The sequence below is a fragment of the Phasianus colchicus genome, chromosome 9 (genome assembly GCF_987193195.1).
Source record: "Phasianus colchicus chromosome 9, bPhaCol1.hap1.1, whole genome shotgun sequence".
Taxonomy (NCBI): Eukaryota; Metazoa; Chordata; class Aves; order Galliformes; family Phasianidae; genus Phasianus; species Phasianus colchicus.
In genome coordinates, this window is record NC_143444.1 from 12,188,080 (window position 1) to 12,199,548 (window position 11,469).

The 11,469-nt window shown below is 40.9% G+C and overlaps 1 protein-coding gene across 15 annotated transcripts in view; it reads right to left on the minus strand.

The window, feature by feature from the left end:
• The window catches only part of ZNF281 (zinc finger protein 281), a 128,609-nt gene that overhangs the window by 108,600 nt on the left and 8,540 nt on the right, over positions 1-11,469 (minus strand). For 14 of the 15 annotated variants that reach the window (XM_090146158.1, XM_090146155.1, XM_090146154.1 and 11 more), the window contains one exon: positions 10,921-11,088. The exons of the other annotated variant lie outside the window; for it this stretch is intronic. The gene's annotated coding sequence lies outside the window, so the exon portion shown is untranslated. The remainder of the gene's footprint in view (positions 1-10,920; positions 11,089-11,469) is intronic. 15 annotated transcript variants of the gene reach the window in all.

An 11,469-nucleotide genomic window follows, 5' to 3' on the forward strand; every position in this document is an offset into this window, starting at 1 on the left:
CACATTAGGTTATTTCCTAGGAAAACTCATTTTCCACCCATTCTCTAAGCCATCTGCTTTTAAGCACACAGGATTAAATGAGTCTGCTGTACTTTTAACACTTCCTCATTGCCAATGGCTGTTACTAGAATACTTTGTGAATCAAGGGCCTCATTTTAGATGCCTTTGAGTCTGATGTTTTTTCCATTTCCTTTAAAAAGTAGCATGATGCACTTGTAAAAGTATTCACTGTAGCTGCTATTTGAATTATAAACAATGAAATTAATTTGAAGCTAAATACTATCTTATCCTTCACGATGCTATTCCTTGGGAGGTGGAAACAGTGGAGATAAAGGAATTGTCCAAAGTTGGCTTCTCTCTACTAAAGATGCAGAAATGCTCTCACAAAAGCAGTAAAACAGAGAAGCAGAGACCTCTCCTCACATTTCCTGACTCCAGCAAATAGAGCTGGGCAGCAATACTGGAAGACATCACTGGATTGGGTGGCAACAGAGGAAACCATGGAACTGACAAAAGCACAAAAGGAGAAAAAAAAGCCTCATTCTAATAGATTTCATAGCTGAAAACAAGAGCAAAGCACCTGGGCAAGATAACAATGAGCTGAGAAGCTCTTCCTTTCTGCTGGGCCATCGCGCAGCCTGTGCGTGGTTCTGACCCCACTGCCACCAGCCCTGCTTCTACGCTTCTACAGATAAGAAAAGCTAACAAGAATACATGACTGCTAATATCTTGAATAAGGCACATTTTGTTCGATCAATGCTTATACCAATGGACAATCCAAAGGTTCAGAAAATGCAAAATTTCAACCAGGCAACTATTTTACTTACGAACTCTTTCTTACACCAGCTATCTACCTCACTTTACTCAGAATAGTTAAGACCTTGGGTCAAGGAGACAGTGGCATTAGCACTCAACAGAAAATGTGCTTCTCCACACTAAAATAGCCACTTAAGCAAGAATGTGGAAATGATTTATCTTGCAACGTTTGAAGTTGGATCTTCACCTCAGTTGTGTCATGACTGCACAATCAGTCAGAGGAAAACTGTTATGCTTTCATTCAAAGAAAAGGATATTCAGGTCTTCACTATGAGTATCTAACAAATAATGTTACCTTTTAGGAAATAAGAGAATCATAAATATTAGCTAGTGGAAGCATTCACATTTATAACATCAGAGTTAGAGACCTTCAGTGTTCCAGTGCCCAAATATAAATCTCACTGTTTAATAATGGAAAGGCAATATGATTTCACTGAAAACCATTTCATTTAAATAAAGTTCTATTTGTAATTCTAAATAATCCAGCACTACCTTAATGTAAGATGATCAGAAAAAAGAAACTGAAAACTTAAATTGAAGCTTATAATACAGTCTTGTGAAGGAAATCAGACTTTTAAAGCAAGGAAACTGCCAGATAAACTTGATTTGAGACTCAGTCATACAGTTTATACATTCAGCATTCTTTAATGGTTGTACAAACTACAGCATTTTAAAATAACGCACACAATACTGACAGCGCTTATGTATATAACTAACACAGTTGAGATCAGAGCCATTTAAACAATCAAATGGAATTCTGAAGACTTAAGTCCAATAAAACCATAAAATTATGTACCTATAAGAATTCGTATCATTTTTAACCACTATTTATACTTTCCAGTGGCAAAACTACACTTAGAAATCCCCATTCTTAAGAAATCAGTAAAGTTGCTGATGTGAAAAGCAGCTGTCATACAGGCATAAGTTCTACCGGAACTGAGAAACCTGCCAGCTTGTAGGGCACGTGACTCCATCTGTTTGTCCTCTTCTTGTTCCAATAGCATGTCTACATAAAATTCAACCATGGTACGAAGAATCAGAAAGTTCAAGTTTCTCATATTTATAGACATTCTCTCTGCAATAATACCAGAATTTGAAGGAATAAATAAGGAATTAGAGAATTTTAGTCCGTGAATTTTCATAGAGTCATGGAATCACCAAGGTTGGAAAAGACTTCTAAGATCATCCAGACCAACCATCCACGTATCACCAATATTTCCCGCTAAACCACATCCCTCAATACAGCATCTAAATGGCTCTTGCACATCTCCAGTGGTAGTGACTCCACCGCCTCCCTGAGCAGCTTTTTCCAGTGCCTGACCACTCTCTCATATAAGAAGTGTTTCCTAACATCCAACCTGAATCTCCCCTGGTGCAACGTGAGGCCAGGAAACAGGCAAGCTGGTAACAACAGATAAGGAGAATGCTGGGGCACTTAGCTTTTTTTCCTTGGTTTTGTCTGATAACTGCTTGCCAGACAGCCCTCAAATGTATGGTTTCACAGAGGGGGGATCGAGAAAGCAACATCCCTCCCAAGCAAAGCAAGTAAGCAAAGATAATTTTTGTGACCACCTTGGGATCCTGAACATCTGCAAGTCTATGGGTCCTGATGAGATGCATCCCAGAATCCTGAGGGATTGCCAAGCCACTTTCAATAATATCTGAAAAGTCATCAGCAATCAGGTGAAGTCCCGGTGACTGGAAAAAAGACAACATCACACCCATTTTTAAGAAGGATAAAAAAAGGTGATCCCTGGAACTACTGTCCTATCAGTCTCACCTCTGTGCCAGGAAAGATCATGGAACAGATCCTCCGGAAGCTGTGCTAAGGTATATGGAAGATAGGGAGGTGATACGGGAGAACGAGCATGGCTCCACCAGGGGGCAAATCCTGTCTGACCAACCTAGTGGCCTTTCATGATGGGGCCACTGCATCAATGGACAAGGGAAGAGTTACTGAAGTCATCTACCTAGACTTCAGTAAGGCCTTTGACACAGTACCTCACAACATCCTTCTCTCCAAATTGGAAAGATATGGATTTGATGGGTGGACTGTTCAGTGGATGAAGAACTGGCTGCAGGACTGAGTCCAGAGAGTGGTATCAAAGGTTCCATGTCTGGATGGAGATCAGTGACAAGTGCTGTCCCACAGGGGTCAGAGCTGGGACCGATACTCTTTATATCTTCATCATTGACAGTGGGGTCTAGCACACCCCTCAGCAAGTTTGCTGATGCCACTAAGCTGTGCGGGTTTGGTCAACACACAAGAGGGATGGGATGCCATTCAGAAGGACCTAGACAGGCTTGAGCAGCAGGCCCAGGTGAACTTCATGAGGTTCAACAAATCCAAATGCAAGATATCTTGCATCCAGGTAGAGGCAATCCTCACTTCCAATATGAGCTGAAGGATGATTGAGTGCCGCCCTATTGAAAAAGACCTGGGGGTACTGGTGGACGGAAAGTTGGAAATGAGCCAGCAATGTGCCCTCACAGCCCAGAAAGCCAACTGCATCCTGGGCTGCATCAAAAAATGCATGACCAGCAGGTTGAGGGAGGTGATCCTGCCCCTCTCCTCCATGTTAGTGAGGCCTCACCTGGAGTATTGCATCCAGTTGTAGGCTCCTCGGTACAGGAGAGACATGAACCTGTTGGAGCATGTCCAGACAAGGGCCACAAAAATGAAGCAGGAAATGGAACACCACTCCTATGAAGACAGGCTGAGAGAGCTGGGGCTGTTCAACCTGGAGAAGAAAAAGCTCTGAAATGACCTGATAGCAGCCTTTCAATAACTAACAGGAAGCTACAGAAAAGAGGAGGACAACTCCTTAGCAGGGTCTGTACTGAAAGAACAAGCAGAAATGGCTTCAAACTCAAAGACAGTAGATTTCACTTGGATATAAGGAAAAAGCATATAACAGTGAGGATGGTGAGGCACTGGAACGGGCTGCCTAGAAATGTGCTGGATGCCCCATCTCTAGAGACTTTCAAGGCAAGGCTGGATCAAGCCCTGGGCAACTTGATCTAGCTGCACATGTCCCTGTTCATTACAGGGGAGTTAGAATAGATGACCTTTAAAGGTCCCTCCCAGCTCTAAGGATTCTGTGATTCTAATCAGTTAGAAAGAATAGGCAACAGGAGCAGCAAGTTGCATCCTTTTGGGACTTTCATGTAATGTAACCTGTCCTGCTGATAGTGCAGCTCATTCAATTAAACAGCATTCAAAAGGAGTAGATGTCTAATGGATTACTGAATTATAACTGGACAATTTACAGCAATAGCTCATCTATAGGAATACAGAACTTGCCACATCAGATAAACAAGCTACTGCATCTGGTCACACAATTTGCCTGAGGCAGTGCAATTCCTGATGCTTCAGTGGGAGTTCTAAGAAGTCACTGCATTTTGTATTACTTAACTGATAAAATTTACTAAAAATACAAGCATGTAGACTGCCTGTATCTCTCCAAATGTTACCCCCAAGTCTTTCAACATCTTGCTGTCAGTAGCTCCTGACTGCACAGCTGATCACTCGGTCTGATATTTTCATTAACTGTATCTGACAGTCCGATTCCTTCTGTGCACACAGGCAGATGCGTATAAATATATATAGTCTTATTGAGAAAGCCTTAATCACTTCTAAGAAGAATGTTAATAAAAAATACTTGATCTTAACTAGGCAAAATTTTTCTTTTCTTCGAAAAAACACAGGTGCTTCCTAAGATAATTCTGTTTCAATAGAAAAGTATTGTTGGTACAGAAAAGAAGCAGCGTTACACCATTTCTTATTTTCAAGAAAATCTATCTACACCCATTCACATTACAGATTTCTAAAAAAAATATATTTCGGCTTCTTCGTCTGGTATACTAGAATGTATGCCTCCCGCTTTGCCAAAACCAAGCCACCCACATAAAGGCAAGTTATAACAACACCATCCCATGACAGCAGTAAGTACCAAAATTAGTGTCACAGTTTCGATCACAGGGAAGATGACAGACTGGCTTTATCAGATCCATTCTTCCCAACCCAATCCCAGATAACTCAGGTATCCTGTCACACCCACTCATGAAGCTATCTGCTGGAACAGACAAGTGGAAGATACAAGACAGGCTATGGCTTTAAAATAATCCACCATCTAAATTCAATAACAGCAATATTAACCCTGGCCTAGCTCAAGCAATGGAAGTGGGAACAAGCTGCTGAGGGACTCCTCAGTGACGGCATCAATTAAAGGAGCTTTTATCAAACCGATGTAGGAGCAGGGACGGCACTCTGATGCTCTTCCTGATCCTCAAAATACATTCAAGATGGAAGGATGTTCCATGCTCCGACTCTACAATGAAGAAAAAATCTCTGAACAGACAAAAGGAAATAGCATATAGGACCAGGAGGAAAAACAGAACACATGATTGGATGTGGAAACTGGTTAGGCAGGGATCTCAGGAACAGAAATAACAGGATTAGGACAGGAAGAGAAGGGACACATATTACACACGTGGGATTATAAAAGTGGGAGCTAAAAAACAAGAGAAGGCAAAGACTGGTAGAACGGGGAGATACGAATGATACAACTGCTGCATTTGTTGAGACACTGAGTACTGCACTAAGAGAAGCAAGATAGGAACAAGGTAGAACGGCCAACAATCAAGTTTAAGATAACAAGTAAGAGATTGTCTGCTAGAGCTACTGTGTTCTGGAGCACAATAAAAAACAAAATAACTAAGTACACCATTGTTGATATGTCAGCATCTACCTATGAGAACAGCTCACACACATTCTCTCCACTGGTATACAACCAGCTACTTAGCAGCAGTTAGATACTTCACTAGTTCAAATGACAAAGGCTGCTGTCAAACTAGAATATCAATAGAAATTCAACCATGTGGAATTTTGCCTCTCTTCTCAGCTTTCTTAAAAAAATAATAATTAAAAAGAAACAATAAAAAAAACCCACAAATACTGAGACTACAAATTGAGGTCATCGTTTCTTTTAAATAGCTGTTGAATATTGTTGTTAATTATCTGACAAATCCCCAAAATTCAGTGCCTACAGACTGACACACCTGATAAAAGGGATAGCTCTACTTTACATGTTATTAGAACAAAACATCTGGTAAAAATGAATTATCATAGTGTCCAGCTATAATTCAGCTGAGCTTCTCAAACAGGATAGTATGTTCTAGCAGCAGGACTCAAGTAGACACTAGTCCAGTGCCTACTCTTTAAAAAAAAAATAACATCAATTCACTACAACATCTCTGAGAACGAGGGATTTTCACAGAAATTTCCACAGCATTAAAATTATACTTACCTGACAAACTAAATACACAAATAATATGCAAAAGGCTTTAAATGTATAAAAACATATCTGTAAGCATAAACCAAAGACTTGCTGTTTATAGTAGCCAGAAAAGCTGAAGCTGAGAACACTGAGTTAGTCCAAACAACACCCGCTGATAAAATCCAAGGACCGTGATGAAATCAAGCCTAAAAAACAAAAGAACAAAAACGAAAGACCAATAGCTAGCATGCCAGAAAAATGCTAACCTCAGGGGCCATTACTTAAAACAAGTCCTTCAGTAGGTGTCGGAAATGTATGAAATTTCCCATTATAATTGATATCTATTACCACATGAAATCCCAGGGTTCACAATAACCTAATTTAGCAACACTGCCCTGATCCCAAGTAACAGCCAGACCAGACCAAACTCTGCAACAGCAGACCAGACCCACAATGTGGGTCTACATTACATCACCATAATACCCAGCTTTGGTTAAGACTTGACATACAAAGGTTTGGAATACAAAACTTAATTTCCTGCTGTTACCTATTCCCTTTATGCATTTTTAATCCCCATCCTTTTTACTCGTGCTTAAAAAAAAAAAAAACAGTCTAGCTCAATGAGTCAAGAAAATCTTTTGCAACCACTGAGCCCGTGACCAAAATGACAGCTAACAGTAATGCCTGAAACAGCCTAACAGTTACAACTTATCAATAGACTGATAAGATAACACTCTACGCCTGCCTTTCTATAGAAGAAAGATTTCACATTGAAGTCCGAAAACAGAAACTAAAGACTAAGAAGGCTTGTCTTGTCATTGAAAACGCTTGCAATTTAAAGCAAACTGAAGTGTCCAAGCTAGAAATCTCAAACATTTAACTGCTCAATACTACAGAGAGAAGTATTCCAGGCAATATCTAGAATTGTCTAGCACTCTCGTTCCCTTAAACAATGCACTTTCAGATACTGTACTGTACTATATCCTATAAACAAATCGTGTACCCTCAGCATAAATCTGACATTTGTTTGACACAGACAATATCACAGAAAATAATCAAACAAAACTGTAGGGAATCACAGAGCTGTTGATGTTGAAAGGGACCTCTTCAGGTCAACTTCTCCAAGCCTCCTGCTCCATCTGGGTCAGTTACAGCAAGTTGCCCAGGGCTGTGTCTAGCTAGACTGGCTTTAAATATCCCCACAGATTTAGACTTCACCACCTCTCCTGGCAACTTATTCTTTATTTGACAGCACTTACAGTAAAAATAAAAGTTCTCTGTTGCACACAATGGAATTTAATGTGTTTCAATACTTGTGTCCATCATCTCTTGTCCTGTCAGTATGCCCTCCTGAGAATAGTATGGCCTCCTCACCTTCATCTCTCCCTGTCAGGCATTAGTACACACTGACAAGATCACTGAGCCTTGTCTTCTCCAGGCTAAACACTTCCAGATTTCTCAGCCTCTCCTAATATAAAATACTCCACCTTGATAGCCCTGGCACTGGACATACTCCAGTAACCGTCTCTTCCTCATGCTTGGAGCCCAGAACTGGACACAGTACACCAGGTGTAGCTTTGCCAGTGCTGGGTAGAGTAGAAGGGCATCTCCCAGACCGTGCTGAAAGCATTCCCAATGGGACCCCAGATACCACTGGCCTTTTGTCCACCAGCACCCTCAGTGAAGCTGCCCTCCAGCCAGCTGGCTTTAGCACATGGTGGTGCCTGGGGTTATTTGTCACCAGATGGATGACTAGGCAATTCAGCTTGCTCTCAAAGTCAGCACAACCCTTTGGTCTATCAGCCACTCCTCCCAGTTTTCTATCATCTGCAAACTTACTGAGGGTGCACTCCGACCCACCCTTCAGGTCATTAAATGAAATTGTTGAACAGTATTTGAAGCTGCATGGTTCTCACAAAAGATAAAGTCGATCTCCTTCTCATCCTGCCCGATGCTGTGCAGCTTGCTGACTCGTGGAGCAGCTCCTTTACTTGTTGGCCCAGCTCCTCATCAACTGCACACTAAAAGGGTGCTTGATCCTACCTAATTACGGGTCAGGTAGAACAAAGCCTGCAGGCACCCTTTGATCAAGGACAGCTGACAAGTGTGTCAGAAGCTGCTCTTAGCCTCCCTAAGCAGCAGCAGCATCTCAGGGCTCCCCTCTCTGGGCTCCCTCAGCACCTAATGGCGCCCGTGCCCACTGCCCAGACCTGCCTCCCACACAGGCCTCTCTCCAGCACGGGCTGAGGCCAGGCAGGGCACTTTGCAGTCTGTGCTTCTATTAACACAGTGAGGTTAAAAACAAAACAAAACTGAACAACAGTAACAAAAAAGCAGAGTTTAACTGGTTTACCACAGCTTTGGTTACCTGTGGAGAAACCGCACCTGACGCTCGCTCAGAATTTACCTCACACCCCTCAGCACACCTTTTTCCCTGAGGAAAATAAAATCGTTGTTTTAACTTTCCACCTCCCTCAGAATATGACACTAAATTACTAAAATAAAAAGCTCTGATAGCAAATGAAGCTTATTAAGTAAATGTTACGGTTATGTGTTACTTGCAGAGAAGAGTATGTCTTTCAAGTCTTTCTAAGCAACCGTGACTGTAACTATTCCACGTAACTTTTGATCTTGCAGATCAAATTCACCTCTCGCTATACACCAGATACGTTCATACAGCACTAGCACATGGCTTTTCCAGAACATTCTAGGCTAATTTTTTGTTTTTACCTCGTTCCTGGCTGCAGACGCCCCAGCTGCTGCCTGCCCTGCCCATGCCGCAGCCCGTTATGGCAGCGCAGCCGGCAGCTCTCCCAGCAGGCAGCAGCGGGTCCTTGACTGAAGGAACCCAACAACCAATTTTTACTCCTTTAGAGAGCTTAAAAAATTTTTACAAAAATCATTTTCTGATGATGGAGAACCAGTTTTGTAGCTATGAGTTCTCCCTTAGAAAAACATCTCCATCCATTATCTTCACTGCTCACTTCAGAGTTTGCTTTGCCACACAGGCCTCTCCTCTACAAGACAGCACAATTCAGACTGACATTGCTGAAACCTTGAGAAAACCCTAAATGAGCAGGTAGTGCTATTATTTAAGAGTGACAGACGATCCTCCGTGGTACAAGAAAATTGCTGAGCACTGCAATTCAGGAAGCGCTTGTGTACACAGGTAGAGCAGTGGGCCCTCCTCAGCAGCAAACAGCCACAGCACCCACTGCTTTCTGCAAAACACTTGGCGTATTTTTATTTCTTTATTTTTACACAGGACACCAAACACTTGAGCCTTCCAATCCTTCAGTGCAGTGCATTATAAGCCCACAGTTACACGCATAATTAAATGGAAAAGGAATCTCATGCAGGTTTGTGATTTTTCTATACTTGGAATTACAAGAAGCGAATTACCACTTTGAGTATCTCATTGCTGCGTATCAAAAATCAAACCAGGTTATCACAGAGGACCTTAAGAAACCTTAAGGCCCTTTGGAAGGCAGATAGCCCCTCTACTTCCCTTTTTTTCCTACCTTCTCACACATCATCTCTGAAAAAATATGTATGTTTAGAGAAAGCACTCCATGTTATTTCTAGATTTTGCAAGCTGACAATTTACAATACATTTTCTAATCTTTTGATTTTGCTCACTGATGAGAGAAGGGGAATCCTCTGTTTAATTTGTGTCCTTTCTGGCGGAGAAATTAAAAAAAAAAAAAAAAAAGAACAGCTCTTTGAGAAGCTTGTGCCAGCTCCATTGTCAAGACAAAGGTCACTGCATTCCTATTCATGATGACCTACAACTGTACCCATTTAAAGACTTCATTATGCTACATTAGAAGGAACTCTTTCTCAGGGGTTTTCGTTTAGCTCCATTGTGAGAAGAACAAAACATGCAAGCATCATCAGAATATGGTGTTTAAAATAGTGAAACTGATGATTTTAGTTACCAACTGTCTTACTTCATTTAACATCCACTTGGTATCTGTGAAGCATCATTTCCAGAAACATGTAAAATATGAAACTACTTTTACTCTAGACTGCATTTCCAGACTACAAAATAAATAAAAAACTAATCAAATTCACCATATCTACACAAAATGGGTTACAATCTCTCAAACAATAAGAGGTTCCAACATCTCCAGAGGTAGGACTCACCTTAGACTAACACTGAAGTTGACTATTATACAAGTAAGTTTGGAAAGAAGTTTCAATTATGAATGCTCCAGAAATCCACATTTAAATTACGTACATTTTTCAAATGGATTTCACTCTACACTAAAATCACCAAGCATACATCCATCTAGCTACAGGGCTGGAATAGAGCAGGTACACAAACTGCTTTATGATGTAATTTGACCAAACTTTCTAAGGCTTACACATCTCTTTAACTACACAGCTTAAGTAGTTATTATTAACACACCTCCACTAATAATTTTTTTAATAACGCTCTGGACTGAAGCTGGCCAGACATGAAATAATGGCAGAGTTTTGGCAGAGATTTCAGCTTTTCATTTTCAGGAAATGGGTCTGTACTTTGAAGTGGCAGGTCTTCACAAACAAAAAGTAAAAATAAAAAAATATTTTAAAAATTGTTTTAAGTAACAGAGCTTGTTGCGCTGTGTCACACTTGCAAATCATCACTGACGACAGAAAAGCTGCAAGAGGAAGGCCACATTCTCCCTACCAAGATTACATGATTGCCTGCCCCTTAAGATGCAATACCAGGAGCACTTATAAGTAAATGCATCATCCTGCATAACTTGACCAAATTCCAGGTAGACATTTATCTAAAGCAAAATAAATGACCTCTGCAATTGCATTAGCTATTCCTTACCAATCTCATTTTCCAACATTATCAAGCACTTCTTAAGTTAATCCACTTTTCATTGTAGAGATACATTTCATTTAACAGATAAGATCCACAGGCATAATTTATGCACTCTACTTTAGAGCACCTCAGGCAGAACACGCAAGGTGTTTTATCACACATCTACGTATCTTCCTGTTAGGAGAAAGCAAATTAAAATGATTCAAAACCTTGTCACTCAAATTGCATATGCATTTCTTTGTAAATTCTAGTCTTCTGAACAGGTTTCAGTCTGATTTTATTCCCACTCATATCAGAACACAACCGCCCACCGCTGAGACTTTCCCCTCCCTCCCCCCCCAAAAGAAAAAATATTCACAATCTTTGAGCAGCCTGAACTGTCCTTACCATGGCCAATACAATTTCTGGCCGAATGCCAGCACCCACTTGCATCATGATTCAATCAGGACTCTAACCTCCCCTCCAACGGGAAGAGAGCACAAGTACAGAGAGAAGTATGCACAGTAAAAAGAAATTATGAGATTAAATATAATCTGCTTTTTAGCCTTCAAAGAA